The 18676-nt window shown below is 36.1% G+C and overlaps 2 long non-coding RNA genes across 2 annotated transcripts; both read left to right on the forward strand.

The window, feature by feature from the left end:
• Positions 1–5469: 5469 nt before the first annotated feature.
• Positions 5470–6718, forward strand: LOC125238399. The gene is made up of 2 exons (XR_007178441.1): positions 5470–5884; positions 6443–6718. It is a non-coding gene; the product is annotated as an uncharacterized LOC125238399 (long non-coding RNA).
• Positions 6719–13232: 6514 nt separating this feature from the next.
• LOC125238457 lies at positions 13233–15028 on the forward strand. The gene is made up of 2 exons (XR_007178447.1): positions 13233–14194; positions 14753–15028. It is a non-coding gene; the product is annotated as an uncharacterized LOC125238457 (long non-coding RNA).
• Positions 15029–18676: the final 3648 nt, after the last annotated feature.

The following is an 18676-nucleotide window of genomic DNA, read 5'->3' on the forward strand; positions in this document are numbered from 1 at the left end:
AAAAACATCTGCGTATTTTGCGCAAATTTGTTCTATGCTTAATTGTTCCTCTTTATTTAAATAAGTCTCTAAATTTAAAAGATCTAATAATGTTTTTACTCTGTCAACACTAATTTTCCTTGAATCAAAATTGCAAATATCAAAATGGCATAATCTGTGTACATTCAAACTTGATAAATCTAAACTGACTGGCTTATCTGTCGTATTTAATATTCGTACTGGTATTTTACCTTTCTCTGGTCTTGAAATGACACCTGCTACAAAAACGCCTTCTTGCATTTCTTCCGATAGTACTACACAATCATCGGTCAGCTGTGACGCGATGTGAGTCATAATTTCGCAGCGAGGTGGTATGTTTTGAATAAAACTACTTTTAGAATACACGTTCATAGGTATTGAGATAGTTTGACCTTTGTCCTCTAAAAATAATGCATTATGTTTATAACTTATGTCTGCTTTGTAACGTAAGAAAAATTTTTCACCTAAAATAGCTTCAGCTGAGCATTGCAAATTCTTAAAAACATGAAACTTTCCTTTGCAAATAAAACCGTTAAAGTCTAAATCTAAATAAATGTATCCGTCTGAAATTAAATCTCCACAAACTCCCGTAATAGTAATGCTATCTCCTTGCACTCGTTTAAGGAGATCGGGTTTTTTTTCCAAATATTCATACCTAATAGCACATAGGCCTGCTCCACTGTCGGCCAAAAGCTTTAATTTATGTCCATTACCTACACTACAAGTTACCGTACTATAATTATTTTTGTTATAGTTAAATATCGCACTATTCATGTTAGTCACGAAAAAACTGCTTATTTGGTTTTACGTTTTCATTTGTCGATCGTATGTGTTGAGCACGTGAATGCGCGGGCGCGGGCCGCGGCGGGGTCGCGCGCGCAGGTCGGCGAACGCTGGATGCGCGATCAGCAAAAGGCTGTGGCCGCGTAGCTCTATTTGTCGGGAAGTGTTGCGAAATACTTGCATTACGGCTATTATTAGAATAATACCGTGTTCTAAATGTATTTCTGTCTGTATTATAACTTTTACTCCTATCGTAACGATTAGAATAATTATTCCGGTTCCCGTTGTTATGATAATTATTACGAGAACGTCCGCGTCCGTAATGTAGGATCTGATCGTCGCGTGGTGACGAGCTATACTCATCAATGGCTGTCCTAATAGCTTCAGGCAAAGATGTAAATTGCCTAGAAGATATTATTGTGCTTAATTTTGGGTCTGAAAGACCATCTGCAAAGCGCTTAATAGCTGACTTTTCGTTCAGTGGCCGCAGTACGTCGTACCTACTGTCGTTACCGTCGGCCTGAGAAATAGTCAAATTGACAAAAAGATCCTCAATTTCAGCTCCGAAAGCTTCTATTGTTCTCCTACCTTGTCTAGCTCTGTACAGCTGAGCCTGAATTGATTCGGACGATTTTTTAGGAAGCAAAAATGTACGCATATCCGAAACGAGAGATTCTACGCTAACGTATGATGTCTTTAACCTGAGCTTAGCGCTAGACGAAAGTCTTGTTTTTAAAACGAATTCTATCAATGTCTGCTGAGATTCGGTATTAATAATCGTACTGTACATAAGAATACCATCTATTAACTGTTTAATTGTATCCTCTTGCCCTGTCATGACGGGCAACAAGGCGATGGCCGTTTTAACATCAAAACTAGGTTTAGCCATTTTTTCGTCTGTTTGGGAATCTGTATCAAAGAATTGTAACGATAACTTAATCCTCTCGTAAGTTTCTTTGACTTCGCCTATAAGTCTATTACCTAATTCTATTTCTGAAGAACTAAATTCATCCTGCTTTTTCTTTAACTGAGACACAATATCCGCAAAATGGTTATATAATTCATTTGATTCCTTTAATTTCCTTCTACCTATTTCTTTTCGTCGCCTCTCTGGGCCTAACTTAGAAATATCTTCTTTTAACTTATTTAGATTATCGCGTAAAGACTGTAATTCTAATAACATAATAAATTTGTCACCTCAATTAATCAATATACGAAAAAAATGCTGCAAAAAGGATCCCTATAAATTGCTAAATAACATGACAAAATAATATAACTAACTTACATAGATAGCGGTAATGTACTTCGCTTAGTAGGTCATGTTGAATTGTTGACGCTGCATTCCGCGCTGGCACGGGCGGGCGGTCGGGCTGTCGCGTGACGCTGGCTGGCAACGTGAGTCTTCCATGTGCACGTGACCGATGCTCTGCTACCGAAGATGATGCGGGCCGGGCTAACCCTGGACTCCCTCGAGCTGGGCCGGGATAACCCTGGACACCTCTTGCTGGTGGGCCGGGATAACCCTGGACACCTCTTGATTTGCGAGCCGGGAAACCCTGGACAACGCTCTTCTTTCTTCGTAGGCTTATTTATATATAGAACATATTTTCTTTCTTCTTTTCTTCTTTAGTTTGCTGAGAGGCTTCTTTCTTCTTAAAAATGATTTCTTCAATGCTGATCTTCATAAAAGTAATCTTGTATCTTCAGTGCCGATCTTCATAATGGTGATATCTTCGTTAGGGTAATCTTGAATCTTCAATCTTGAATTGGTTTTCTGTCTTCATTATTGCGCTCCGTGGTGAAATCCGTTTCCTTGGTTCTACTGGTATGGGTCGCCATGAGATATGATGAAGTTGGAGGGTTGAATGGAGGTTAAGTAAAACTGGTCATTGTGGATGATGTGTGTTGTATTGTCAATAATCAATACAGAAGAGAATAATCAATACTTTATATAGTAAATTATTGCTTACATGCTATTTTATTCACATACGTGTGTCACATGTATGTTGCAGACAGTAACGGTAAGTTACTGTTAAAGTGTTAATTAGGGATATACTACAGAGATATGACAGGTCAACTTTACTGGTCGCGTTTTTGACAGCCGGTAAATGTGAGGTAACCGAGACCGGGTGGGAAGCACTTTCAGCGACCATACTGTACGATAGCACTCTTTATTATATTGTGCTGTCGCTCTTCTGCTGTGGCGCGACAGAGCTAGACTGAATTTCTATCGCCACATAGCGTCAGAGATTGTCGCTTCGGCTAGGTCACTACCTAGCCAATATTCCAATCGCTTGCCCTTCGTAAGCATATTATTATTGTGGCGCGACAGAGCCAGACTGCTTATCGCCATGCAGCGTCAACGATTGTTATTCTGGCTAGGCCAGCTGGGGCTGCCTAAATTAAACGGTAAACACTCATTCAATGGCTTGGTGCTTAGGCCTTTCCTTTTTTGTTCACTGCGTAGTAAACACCAAAAATTGACGTAGTTCTAATAATGGATTGTTGTTTTTTGTTGTTGTAGTCCTAAGGCACCCCAGAGGTGCAAAGGGCCTTCACAAGCTCGCGTTCCTATCTTCAGCGACCCTCGTGGCCTCGCTCCCTCAGCTCAACCCAGCCGCTCGTAGCTCATTTTCGACGGATCGCTTCCATGAGCGGACAGGGCGCCCGGGGCCACGGCTTGCATTTTGCGGTTTCCAGCCGAAAGCAATGCTTGAGTTATTTCTTTCTCCTCTCCGAAAAGTGTAAGTGTGAGTGTAGAGTAATGAGATGGTTTAAACTAATCCTGTCAAATATAGTACCAACGAGACATGTTTGTCTTGCCTTGAATACTCGAAGGTTTTGTAGACCAGTGAAAGAGAGACAATTTCATCATACATCGTTTTCAAAAGGCTTTGACAGCGTTTTCGACAAATGCTCTTAGGCAGCATTTTTTTTCCGAGTTGATTATGATTATTTCAACCAATTTCATTTATATACACCATCACCAACAAAGTATATACGATTATTTTATCCATAAATGAATCGCATGAAGATTCGTTACTGTCTTACTTCTTGAGTTTATTAAGAACGTACAAAGAAACAGGAACAGTTCAGGTGTTAATTTAAGTGATACCTACCTACCTCTATTATTACATTAAATATAACTTGCCCTTTAAAAGCAATTTTTCAGTAACCAAAGCCCACCTTTGCAAAGTGCAGATCATTCCGTTTAATCCCGTGAGCTCTTGGGTCAATATTTCGTGAAAATTGAAGCGGAGGTATTGATCGTGGGTGAAAGATAATATAAACCTGTAACCTTCATTCTGTATGATGCTTTTGATGTAACGAAATTATATTGTAAGTAAATGCTTTGTACTTTTTTAATACTTCTTGGTAAATTTACATAAAGAAAAAGAGAGAGGAGTTTAGCATTCTACCGACTGTGCAAAGTTAGTTAATAATGTTTACAAATTTTTTTGTATTTTATCAAGCATATGAAGCAATGTATGTAGGCGTGATAAGAGAGAAGTGTGGAGTGGATGTAGATGTGGTGACAAAGATTGAGATGGGTATGTTAAGGTGGTTCGGGCATGTAAAGAGAATGGATGGGAGGAGATTAACGAAGAAAGTATATGAAAAAAGTGTGGAAGGGTCAGTTGGAAGTGGAAGACCTAGGTAAACTTTTCTTGATCAAATCGGAGAAATATTGCAAAAAGGCCAGGTCAGAAGTACTCGAAACCGACGAGCGTGTATGAAAAACGTTATGAAAGCGTGTGAAGTGCAAGTGGTTTGTCAGGATAGTAGTAAATGGAAATCCGTGATCTCTGCCTACCCTATTGTACCTATTGTATGTATGTATGAAGCAATGTATTGTTACCAAAAAAACTTATTCAGTAATCGATTATTTTTTTAAATAATTTGTATCTAAGACAGCGTGTGAACAAAAGAAAAGGGCTTCATTAAGAAACTAAGGAAAAAGGTGGATTAATTTGGCCATTCTGTAAACATTGGGACTTAACTAGGAAAGGCATTATATAAGGTCCTAATTTATTAGATGCAGATATTTTTACAGCTGATAGTACTCGGTCTCTGGAGTATATTAAACCGTGAAACATTATAGCTTTTACGATGTTTTTTTGGAGAAAACGGAAAAACAAATTTGCTACGTAAACACACCCTGTTTATGTGATTATTAAATGAAAACTCATTGAACAGATTCTAGTACCTCTTTTACGTACCACTTAACTGTAACTGGCCACTTCAATGACATGTGCAGTTTTCCCGCCGAACCTTTACGACATTTACAACAAACAATTGTTGACATGACAGACAGTGTTATTGTGACATGTGATAATGCACATGATGATTTTTTTTAGACGAAATTATAATTAATTTTTTTGTTAGGAAAATGAAATCAAAAAAGTTACATGAAAAGATTTCTTAATTTATATTTAAAGTTAATTATTTTAATGTAAAGTACCATGTGTTAAAATATCTGCAACTAATAAATTAGGACCTTATATAAGCGTTTAATTTTTGTGTTTGAATGTAGCCGAATCAAATATAAAATTGAAGTTGCGCTGCCAATAGCAATGTGATTTAAGGTTTGTTTTGCAACTCGGTGCTTATTTTCACTTCACTTTAAATATGTATGGATTTCTCTTGAAAAGCTGTAGGGGTGTAACGGTTTATCGTTATCTCTAACAAAAATCCTATTAAATAAAAATAAATAATTAACCAAAATATAACTATAAACTACTATAATACATTTTTACATACATTCTTCTAAATAAAATATTCAAGAACTTAAAAAATAAAAAACAATGTAAAATAAATATACGTACAAACAGAATTGACGATTGCATTTGTTATTAGTTAAAACTAGATGCGAATACAAAAGACTACGTCACCGCTCCAGATAAGCGATAGGCGCTGGTCAACGTATGAGGCGCATTCGCGCTCGCATTCCCTACCACGGCTCCGACAGCGAAAGGTCAAGTTACCTAAAACTCTCATAACGTCAGACGACATGGAGTGACAAATTTATTTTAAATTTTAACTACAATTAAATGTGTTAAGTGCCAGTTTTTCCCCAAATAGGGTGAGTGTTTTGAATATTTTGTAGAACTAGATTTAAGGTTTCTTTCATAGTTCATAGTCTTAATAAGGAATCATTTTCTTCATTCAATCATTATTCATTTATTTCTTTCTGGGTTCATCTTTCTCTATCCGCTTAGTAACAATATGTTTTCCTTAGAAACAATGTTGGAATTAACAAGCTTCTCGATCTTTCTAGAAATATGGTTCTACCCGCTTTATAAAAATCTTAATCATTCTTGTGGAATTTACGCTTAATTTTAATTTAAATGCATATAAATAGAAACCAATCTGTAGTTAATCTACATTAATAATGTTTTTAAAAGTTTTTTTATTAGCAAAAGTACTTTTAGTTAAATACAAATTACTTCCTTTTTGTTAAAAAAAAATGATGATTTAACTTGTGACTGCCACATCATTGATTACCTTTTTTAACGCTTTGGGGTTCACTAAACCAGCCTACATCTCATTAGCACTTTTAATTTGGCCAAAGTTCCGGATGTCGCAGTCACTTGTTCGAAATTGGACTTTTCTTGAAACGGCCATTTTACCGGAATTCCAGGGAACAAGTCTGGGGTCGTTAACTGGACCCACAATTTGGATGCGCGCGCGCCTGCACACGTTCCGGAAGGTTCCGGAAGGAAGACTGGCGGTCCGGAACTGCCTCTGATGACGACCACGCCCAGTACGACTTCGGCGGCGTAGTGCAGGGAAGTGACCCCTAACAAGGGCTTGTTTCTTCTTTTATTGTAACCGGCCAGCTCAGGAAATACCTACCCACGATCCTGGATAATTAGATAGGTTTTTTTCATTTAAAATATAGTTTGTAAAATTTTTCTATCGGAGTTTTTTTCTTCTCTCTAGTTTTTTTTATTCTACCCTAGTTTATGCGACGCTAAACGTCACATTGGCGCCCACACTGGTTATTTTCTGAGCTGTGCATGTTTGAAGCAAGTCCTTGGCCTTTTTCTTCTCTTGGTTTTCTTTGGTGTTGGTGGCTTTTTAATATTTTCACCTGTAATTTTCTTCTAGTTTCTAAGTTTGATTTCTGCAGTTGCTTGGTACGTGGTTGTACTATTTACATTATTATTGTTACAGCGTTCATTTGTAGTTATTTATAAAATAATATTGCATATTTCCTATTATAAAACTTCTAAATACGTTTATAAAAATCTATCGAGTCCTACATTCCACTTACTCAGCAACTAAACCTAACTGCTTTTAATCAATTGTAATCAAAACACACACTTGTCTCAAAACATGGCGTATCCTATTAAATATTTGTCACTCCAAAAAGCTGAACTTGAATATGAGGTGATTCTCAGAGGTGGTTCAACTGGTTCGGTACAGGAGCTTCGAAGCCAGATAATTAAATTAGGAATACCTCCTGAGGACATTTTAGAATCCCATTTAGAGCCTGCGGTTGACCTTGACGCTGTGAAGGACAGTCTTGCTAAGTCCCAAACGATGTTGACCTCACTCAAGTCTAAATTTGATAAGACCCTGTTCTTACGAACTGAAAACCTACTACATCATATATATCACAGACTTAGGCGAGAGATGGGCGGCGGGAAAATACCCGGGGTAGATATCGGGTATTTACCGGGTATTTACCCAATCTACCCGATATTTACCTTTTCTACCCTAATGGGTGGGTATAAATAAATATTGTAATAAAATGGGTCATAAATTGAATTTAATCGTGAAAAAATGTTTTCTTGGTATTGTATAATATATTTATATTTTATTAATATAGTTCTATAAACATATATCGAAGTATTTGTATTGAATAAGGAATTTGTTAAATATCATTGACATGCTTGTGTGTTTGTTACCTCCTCCTCCTAAACGGCTGAACCGATGGGGATGAAATTTTGTGTGCTTATTATAGTTCCTCTCAAGTAACAATTTCTGGTCCTATAGTGGTCGAGGACACCAAATTAAATCACACTAAATGGTCCTATAAATAGTCTATATTGGTACTGTAGAGCCGATTTGGCGCAATTATGCAGCCATTTAGTGATATAATAGGCCTATAGCAGTATCATCCGTGACGTTTAAGGTCTATAATGGTGATGTAATGATGACTATTGTGCTAATTTGTTGACATAGAGGACACAGTAACGCTATTATAGTATCAATGTATGCTATAGTAGCATTTGAGATTCCGTTATACAGGTTATTTTGTTCTATAATAGCAGTTGCCGTCCCTTTTAATGCGAAATTTCTAAAATAATTTAATGTGTGTAATATTTAACAAAAACTGTTCTAAACGAGGAACTTAACGAAAAGTGGCGTGTGAACTTGTGAAGTTTAGTGTCAATTAACATAATTTGGATTTCGTATACTTCCATCATTACTGCAAAAAGGTATGCGATGGAAATTTTACCGTTAAAAGAATATTAGTTTAATGGAGTATTTTAAATGCGCCCTCGATTTATACCATGTTTTGAATAAAATAAATAAATATAATTTAATACAATAAAATTATTGGCACCATAGTTTCTACTATGGATCCAAGAAGTAAAACATACGCTTTTATAGTTCGACTATATCACTTATCATACGCATTCACTGCCATAAGCCCGCCATCGTGGATTCAATTAGGGTTGCATGAGAATTTAACTATGATCCAGTTTAACTTATAAGTTCTTTATATAGAAAACAATACTTGTTTTCAATGTTTTACTATAGAAAGATCTTTTAAACAGTATTAATAAATGTTGTTTTCTTTTTAGTATGACAAATCTAAACTACAATTGGTCGCTATGTGTATTTTTAAAGTTAATTTCTAGAAAAACACTGTACGGAACCAGATACCGCATCTTTGGCCTGATTTCATAATTACGATGTATAAACACCATAAAGCAGCCTTTTAAGGTCAAAATTGTCATTTAAAAGTAATCGTTTTCTACTCTTATATATCTGATTTGGTTTATAAAACATATAGTAAACTCAGCTATAACGCTATTGTGTTTTAAAAGAGATACCGAAATCATTATTCAACAGGTCTGTGATATTTAAAGAGTCATTGTGGCGTATACGGCGATGAGATATAAAAGGCATTAGAAAACGACTATAACCTTTTCAAAGCTATATAAACGTATCCTGAAAACTTCATTATAAAAATAGCTCTATAATGGTATTCATATCACTACTATACAGTGTTAAATACTATAGCAGTGTTTTCCAAAGCCACTATATCCCAAAATAGTGGTATAGTTAGGTTTTAAATCTGTTAAAACACAACTACTAAAAATACTATAAGCGGCTTGTTGGTAACCTTAATAGCGCAAATTGATTGCATAACAGTGATTTCTAACACCATTATACAGTAATATTGTTCTATAATAGTCATATTTGATCCTGTTATAGACCAGGCCTATAGCGGCTCTATAAAATGGTGATATAAACGTTTACATCACTTCCTAATAACACCTTTTAGCTGTATAACGCAACAACTATAGCGGCTTGTCGGGAACCTTAGTAGCGCAAATTGATTGCATAGCAGTGATTCCTAACACTATTATACAATAATATAGACCTATAGTAGTCATATTTGATCCTGTTATAGACCAGGCCTATAGCGGCTCTATAAAATGGTGATATAAACGTTTACATCACTTCCTAATAACACCTTTTAGCGGTACAAGCTTATAGAGCTAAAAGGTGTGACTGGAGGCTTTTATACGACAGGCGGTCACGCCGAAAACCTTTATACGACATCTATAGTAGCTTTTAGCGTCGAAAACCAAAATTATAGCACTAAAATGTTACTTGCTGTTTGTTTGGTAAAGCCTACTATCTAGCCGAAGTCCAGTATCTAGCCGAAGTCACATAGAAGGCATTATTACAGTCCGAATTCAAAGCAAGTGTTAATTAAAATCACACATGGACGTGGCGCTTGTTTAACTAAGTACAAACTAAATTATAAGTATCCCATAAATAAAAATAAAAAAAGTAACTGACCGGTCAAGTGACTTATTGCACCCTTTCAATACGGATGCAACTACCTGGCGTTTTGCAAAGCTGTGACCTCATTGGCTAATGAATTTGAATTTGTCTGTCCACCGTGTTTAAGTTAAGTAAGTTATTTGAATACTTAGTGGGCCTAAAACATCTGGGGAATACAACTTTTTAATTGAATGTGGTAAATTACACATGATATATGGAATATTTGGAATCTCTGTTAACATTTTAATATTAGTTAGTCAAATATATATATTTATTTTAGTAGAAAAATATATTTCAGTCATGTAAATTAAGAATAATCTTTAATTTCATAGATTATTTTTTATACCCGCTCATTTGGGTAGATACGGGTAAATACCGGGTAGATTGGGTAGATATGGGTATTTTCCCGGTATTACCCGTCAGCGCCCATCTCTAAATTATCATAAGGTTTTCTTGGATGCGGGTTTCAAACTAAATACTAAAGAAACTCTGAATTTGTATGGAGCTGGCACGCATAGACTGAACAATATTGGTATGATTAATCTGCCTGTCTCGTTTTTGGATCAGACTCACATCTTGAAAGCTTACATAGTACCAGAGGTAGAAAACTCCTTAATCTTAGGTATGGACTTCTGGAGACTTTTTGAATTGTTCCCTAAGCATCTAGATGCTGTTATTTTACCTAAGGATGTCGATCAATTAAATACCTTAACACTTGACACTCAACCCACACACTTGTGTGACTACGATCATCTCTCTCCTGAACAGAAGGTTACGGCTGACCATATTACAGCTCAATTTCGCAATATTTCATATGAAGAGCGCGGTCTAGGGCGAACTTCTCTAATTTCTCACAGTGTAGATACGGGTGATGCTTTGCCTATACGTCAGAGATACTATAGAATGTCTCCTGAAAAACAGAGAATACTAAATGCTCAACTTGATGAAATGCTACGTGAAAATGTTGTAGAGTCTTGCGAGAGCCCTTGGTCGTCCCCAGTTCTTTTAACACCTAAAAAAAATGGCGAAATGAGATTGTGCTTGGATAGTCGTAAACTGAATGCAGTTACTATCAAAGATGCCTACAGCATTCCTTACATTTCAGAGATACTTGATAATCTGCGTGACGCTAAGTATCTGTCTAGTTTGGATTTGTCGAAAAGTTTTTGGCAAATTCCAATCAAGAAAGAGGATCGGTGTAAATCAGCGTTTTATATTCCTTCGCGCGGTACTTTTCAATTTGTTTCTATGCCCTTTGGCTTAACCAATGCTCCGGCAACGCAACAAAGACTGGTTGATATGTTGTTCTATGGGCCTGATTTTGAGCATAAAGTATTCGTCTACATCGACGACATTATCATTGTCTCGTCATCCTTTGAAGAACATATCTCCCTGCTGGTTAGAGTTCTGGAGAAACTTAAAATGGCAAACTTAACCATTGGATTCCAAAAGTGCCAATTCTTTAGGAATAAACTGTCGTATCTAGGCTATGTAGTGGATAGAAACGGTCTACAACCAAATCCAGAAAAGATAGAGGCGATCGTGAACTATCCGACACCTACTAACCGTAAGGAAGTTCGTCGATTTCTTGGAACGGCATCTTGGTATCGTCGGTTCATTCCAAATTTTAGTACAATAGCGGCACCACTAAATAAACTTACTTCTCAAGCTAAAAACTCTCCGCCTTTTTATTGGTCTACAGAAGCTGAAAATACTTTCCGTACTCTAAAAGAAGCTTTAATATCTTCTCCTATATTGTCGTGCCCAGACTATTCGCAGCCCTTCCAAGTACATACAGATGCGAGTGATTACGGCGTTGGCGCGGTTCTTACACAACAGCTAGACAACGAGGAAAAAGTTATAGCCTACATGAGTAAGTCCCTTTCGAGTCAAGAGCGTAACTACAGCGCAACGGAACGAGAGGCACTGGCTGTACTTACGGCGATCGAACACTGGAGATGCTACTTAGAGAACGGCCAAAAGTTCGTGGTGTACACCGATCACTCGTCCTTAAAGTGGTTCCTAAATTTAAATAACCCTACGGGTCGCTTAGCTCGTTGGGGAGTGCGCATGTCCTCATTTAACTTTGAGATCAAACATCGTCGCGGTTCGGAAAATGTGGTACCTGACAGTCTCTCACGTTCTGTTACTATTGCCGATATTGACGAGATTCCAGTAAGTGGTGACATGTTTTATTCTACGAGTGACTCATGGTATTTAAACATATACAACGGTTGTCAAAATACTCCTACTTCATTTTTAAACTACAAAGTAAGCAACGGCAAACTATTTAGGTTTAAAAAAAGCTTAAATCCGCTAACACGAGAGTTCGAATGGAAAGAAGTTATTCCTCTAGAATTTAGACTCAATACTATACTTAAATATCGTTCGGAACCTACCGCTGCCCACTTAGGAATATATAAAACGCATAAACGGCTTTCTTTAAATTATTTTTGGCCCGATATGCATCGCGATGTAGTTAAATTCGTTTCAAGTTGCGATATCTGTTGTGCTCATAAGCATGCTACTCATGCTACTCTTGGCGTCATGGGCCGTCCTAAAGACTGCTCACGCCCTTTTCAAATGTTAAGCATGGATCTTATAGGTCCTCTACCTCCTTCTAGACAACAGAATACTTTTATATTCGTTGTGACATGCTGTTTTTCAAAGTATTCTCTTTTATTTCCCATTAGACGCGCAACTTCCGAGATTATAGCAAAACTAATCGAGGAAAAAGTTTTTTTAGTTCATGGCATTCCCAGTACTGTTCTCATGGACAATGGTAAACAATTCACGAGTAATGTATTAAAGAAGTTGTTTAGTGATTATAATGTGCCTAATGTAAGATTCACGCCTAAATATAGCCCACAAGTTAACACCGTTGAACGTTACAATAAAGTTATCGTTACAGCAGTGTCATCTTATATAGAAAATGATCATAGGTTCTGGGACATCAATCTACCTAAAATTCAATTCGCTATGAACACAGCTGTAAATGAGGTGACAAAGTATAGTCCTGCATTTCTTGTCCATGGCCGAGAATTAGTCACTAGCGGTTTACACTATATCGATGTTGAACTGGACGACGAAATAATTTTTGCCCCTAGAGATGAATATGCCGAGAATATAGGTCATTTGCGAAAAATATTCGACAAAGTCCAATCCTCTCTAGTTCAATCCCATACTAGGAATAGTGAACACTATAATCTACGCCGTAGGGATCACCACTTCAACGTTGGCGATATAGTTTGGAAAAAAACGTTTTACCTTAGTGACAAAAACAACATGTTTTCCAAGAAACTAGCTCCTAAGTATGTCCAGTGTAAAATCGTAGCTAAGAAATCTAATTTAGTATATGAACTAGAAGACATGCAAGGGAACAATTTAGGCGACTGGCATATTAAAGATTTTAAATTGACTAATTACAAAGTTTAACTGGACTGCAATAATCATCTATCAATAATTTCTGTATTAATTGTCTAAATTTAATTATCAATCTCATAACACGTGCTTGTAAACGCTAGTGTACTTCCGAAATATCCTAATATTCTATCACTATTAAACATTACAAACCCCTACCGGTTTGAAAAGGTTCTTACCTACAAAATAAATTGGTTAGCAAGTTTTTTACAGAGACATTAATTTGATGGATTCGATTACACCATTAATAATTTTAACTGAGGTTGATGATTAAACTAAGTGAAGAACCATTAATATATACATAAGAGTATGTATACAATCGTAAAAGTATAATACTCAGTCTGTTAGGACGCGAAAACATAAATAGAAATGTTTATTGCTTATCTGCTTGTGTGAAGAATGAATGAAGTGGAGGAGTATGATGAGATGGAGGTATGTTTGATAGTTGTGTATATATTGAGCAGACGACAGAAATAGCGGGTTTTCCCAGAAAAAACCCTAACCTAAAAAGAGGGGTATGTAACGGTTTATCGTTATCTCTAACAAAAATCCTATTAAATAAAAATAAATAATTAACCAAAATATAACTATAAACTACTATAATACATTTTTACATACATTCTTCTAAATAAAATATTCAAGAACTTAAAAAATAAAAAACAATGTAAAATAAATATACGTACAAACAGAATTGACGATTGCATTTGTTATTAGTTAAAACTAGATGCGAATACAAAAGACTACGTCACCGCTCCAGATAAGCGATAGGCGCTGGTCAACGTATGAGGCGCATTCGCGCTCGCATTCCCTACCACGGCTCCGACAGCGAAAGGTCAAGTTACCTAAAACTCTCATAACGTCAGACGACATGGAGTGACAAATTTATTTTAAATTTTAACTACAATTAAATGTGTTAAGTGCCAGTTTTTCCCCAAATAGGGTGAGTGTTTTGAATATTTTGTAGAACTAGATTTAAGGTTTCTTTCATAGTTCATAGTCTTAATAAGGAATCATTTTCTTCATTCAATCATTATTCATTTATTTCTTTCTGGGTTCATCTTTCTCTATCCGCTTAGTAACAATATGTTTTCCTTAGAAACAATGTTGGAATTAACAAGCTTCTCGATCTTTCTAGAAATATGGTTCTACCCGCTTTATAAAAATCTTAATCATTCTTGTGGAATTTTCGCTTAATTTTAATTTAAATGCATATAAATAGAAACCAATCTGTAGTTAATCTACATTAATAATGTTTTTAAAAGTTTTTTTATTAGCAAAAGTACTTTTAGTTAAATACAAATTACTTCCTTTTTGTTAAAAAAAAATGATGATTTAACTTGTGACTGCCACATCATTGATTACCTTTTTTAACGCTTTGGGGTTCACTAAACCAGCCTACATCTCATTAGCACTTTTAATTTGGCCAAAGTTCCGGATGTCGCAGTCACTTGTTCGAAATTGGACTTTTCTTGAAACGGCCATTTTACCGGAATTCCAGGGAACAAGTCTGGGGTCGTTAACTGGACCCACAATTTGGATGCGCGCGCGCCTGCACACGTTCCGGAAGGTTCCGGAAGGAAGACTGGCGGTCCGGAACTGCCTCTGATGACGACCACGCCCAGTACGACTTCGGCGGCGTAGTGCAGGGAAGTGACCCCTAACAAGGGCTTGTTTCTTCTTTTATTGTAACCGGCCAGCTCAGGAAATACCTACCCACGATCCTGGATAATTAGATAGGTTTTTTTCATTTAAAATATAGTTTGTAAAATTTTTCTATCGGAGTTTTTTTCTTCTCTCTAGTTTTTTTTATTCTACCCTAGTTTATGCGACGCTAAACGTCACAGGGGACCATAATCAAAGTATTGCAATGTATTGTAGTATTGCCTGCTGAGCCGCGGTCGTGGGTTCGAATCCCGGTAAGGGCATTTATTTGTGTGATGAGCACAGATATTTGTTCCTGAGTCATGGACGTTTTCTATGTATATCAGTATTTATATATTATGTATATCGTTGTCTGAGTACCCACAACACAAGCCTTCTTGAGCTCACCGTGGGGCTCAATCAATCTATGTCGTATTTTTTTATTTATAACATTCCGCTCCGTCTGTACCAAAGACAAGGTCTGTACTTATACACATACAATTTGGATTTTTGAATTATTCCAAAGATGTCTTTACCTTACCTTACTTTATTTTACTTAACTAGTCAACAAATTTACAACCCCAGCTCCTTTAGCACAACTTGCGTTGTCGCGCGCAAGTCCGGACATCAAGCGCGACTTCAAGTATGGACTCGCGCGCGACAAGGCAAGTTGTGCTAAAGGGTCAGGTGTTATTAGTGTCCATTGTCGGCTTCAATTTAGGAAATTTATAGATATCGTCACTACTTTGAAAAAAACTTGTATCTTCTTCTGTCAATGAAAATAATATTGTAGTAAGCATGTACGGAATGCATAGAGACTTACTGCGTTTTCATTTTGAGGGGCAGTGTGAGATACGAGATTTTTCCAAAGTAGGTAGTGACGATATGCCTGTTTGCATTATTTATCAGAAACAATAATTTATGTTAGCTATACAAACGCTTTGTTTATTTTTTGAATGGAGTTTCTTGCCGGCATTTACCTCTATATTTCCCAACTCGTATTTAAATCAGCAAACTTCAAATCAAGGGTGAATAGGCACCTTCTAGACGAGCTCCATCGTAGGCTACGTCTTCGCCTCGGCTAGTCTTGTGGCCATGAGTAAGCACATTTATCCATACTTAATATTATAAATGGGAAAGTGTATGTGCCTGTTTTTTTGTTCGTCTTTCACGGCAAAACGGAGCGACGAATTGACTTGATTTTTTAAGTGGAGATAGTTGAAGGGATGGAGAGAGTGACATAAATAGGCTACTTTTAGTCTCTTTCTAACGCGAGCGAAGCTACGGGTAAAAGCTAGTAAAAATAAAGTAAACAAATAAAATGTGTTTAATGTTTGTATTTAAGCAGAGGTAACCATAAAACTCATGCAAAATTCAGGCTTGTGTATAAATCTGTCGGTCTCCTATTGTTATTGACTCAAGGTGCGAAACTTGAATTCAATCACAGAGAGCAAATAAGTTTCATCTGTACACACATTGACAAATCGATCACATTAATATAAATTGAATTGTATTGTAGACGTGCAGGCCTTCCAAAGCCTTGATCTTTGGGGGATTTACTCGTATTTATTTATTTTTAGTGATTTACGGAGGGAATTTGGGTACAGAAAAGCAGCAATAATTTCTAGCTTTTTTAGTTAAAGAAAAAGTGTTAGAGGCAAAAAGTACGTGAGAGCGAGAAAAAGATATCTTATTCTCTTTCCTACTTATGTGAGAACGTTGGTATGGCTCGATAATGCTAATGATAAATTGTTTTATTATTAGGTTAAACATTATTCAATTTGAAGAAAATTGATTCTTCCTTTAAACTTTTAGTACACCTTTAAGTACACTTTTAAACTAGGAGAATATCATAGAAAAATATCAAATGCAGAAAAAAGCAACGCATTCGCTGGTCAAAACCATTCAAAACTTAATGTAGGTATCTAAAGAATTTCATGCCCGTGTGATGACGGGTTAAGAATTTCACCACCCCCTTTCTTCCCGTGGGTGTCGTAGAAGGCGACTGTGGGATATGGGTTAAATTGTGGCGTAGGCGAGAGGCTGGCAACCTGTTACTGCAATGTCACAGTTTCGTTTTCTTTCAACCCCTTATTTGCCAAGAGTGGCACTGAAACCTGAGTAGTTTCATGTGCTCTGCCTACCCCTTCATGGGACACAGGCGTGATTGTATGTATGTAGGTATCTAAAGAATGCTTCTTTATTTTAATATCATAATATCTTACAATAAAACTAACTATTAAATCTAAAATTAAACTTAAAATAAAATAAAATAAAAATTAAATTAAACTAAAATTAAACTAAAGTAAATCTGAAAATGGCCCCTGTGGCATAGTACCGAAGACGCTAGCAGCATTTTCTCTATCTAATAGATATACATAAAGCGCCTGAAAATATGCTTTTTGAAACCACTTTATGTGCTATGCTTTATGTAGATTACTGGTAACATCGACATTTGCGTGATTTGATCCATAAAAATATATTGGTATTTCTATCCGCGGTCCCGGGTTCGAATCTCGGTATGGTCATTTATTTGTGTGATGAGCACACATATTTGTTTTTGAATCATGGATGTTTTCTATGTAAGTATATAAGTATATATTTATCAGTCATAGTACAAGCTTTGCTTAGTTTGGGGCTAGGTTGATCTGTGTAAGGTGTCCCCCAATATTTATTTATTTATTTTATTTATTATATGTACATTGCAAGTTAAATAAAAGCTTGTAAAAATCAGCAACACACGTACGATTGTATATTATTTGTAGTCATCACAGTTGTAAACAACAATTTGAAACAATAAACAGAGGTTAGAGCGAGATAGATAAGGTTTATGATAGCCAATTAGAGTCGATGGAGTGCACGGAAAACAGTAATCACACCCCACTGATGCACGGTGGTCCAAGAGGGACAGCTAAGCGATTTGTAATAAAAATTACATTACACTGTACAACACGGACGTACTTAAGTTAAATATTTTGAGAGTATAGTTACATTTTGAGAGTAGGTATGGGTATGAGCGATTTAAAGACTCAAGTTTGCAATGTTATGACACATCGAATTACACGTCGAGTTGCAATAAAAAATATGGTAGGTACTTACTAGAAAGTTCATAACACCCTCGACAAACGACTTTTTCTACAAGTAGGGAGTGGATTCCAAGTAGCGATTTAAATATTAATATAGATATGACTGACATATTTTTTTACACACAAAAAATGTACTGGAACATAAAAGTAAAACCCTTTTTGATACTTTTGTAAATATTGGGCAAAAATTATGATGATAATAAATAAAAAAATATTTGTTATTTTTTATAGTTAAGTTCTTCTTCCTTAATATTTCTTCTGCACATTGCACAGTAAAAACTTTTATTACAACTCAAAGAATATAAAAATTAAAATAACTTTTTAACAAAAAAATAAAACCGCCTTCAAAAAAAGCGTGTTACAAAACACAGAGAAACTAAAAAGCCAAAAATAATAAACCTTCGAATTCAGATTTCTTATCGGATTGCAATAATCTAAACATCCAAATTATAAACAAATCAATTATTTTTGTAGTCGGTACCAGACCTGTTCGTCGTCTTGCTATTTCCTGTTTGCCCCACCCAACCATACGCAGGCTGGCCCCGACTCCAAAAATAATTGATTTGTTTATAATTTGAATGTTTAGATTATTGCAATCCGATAAGAAATCTGAATTCGAAGGTTTATTATTTTTGGCTTTTTAGTTTCTCCGTGTTTTGTAACACGCTTTTTTTGAAGGCGGTTTTATTTTTTTG

This window comes from Leguminivora glycinivorella, chromosome 23 (assembly GCF_023078275.1).
Source record: "Leguminivora glycinivorella isolate SPB_JAAS2020 chromosome 23, LegGlyc_1.1, whole genome shotgun sequence".
Lineage (NCBI taxonomy): Eukaryota > Metazoa > Arthropoda > Insecta > Lepidoptera > Tortricidae > Leguminivora > Leguminivora glycinivorella.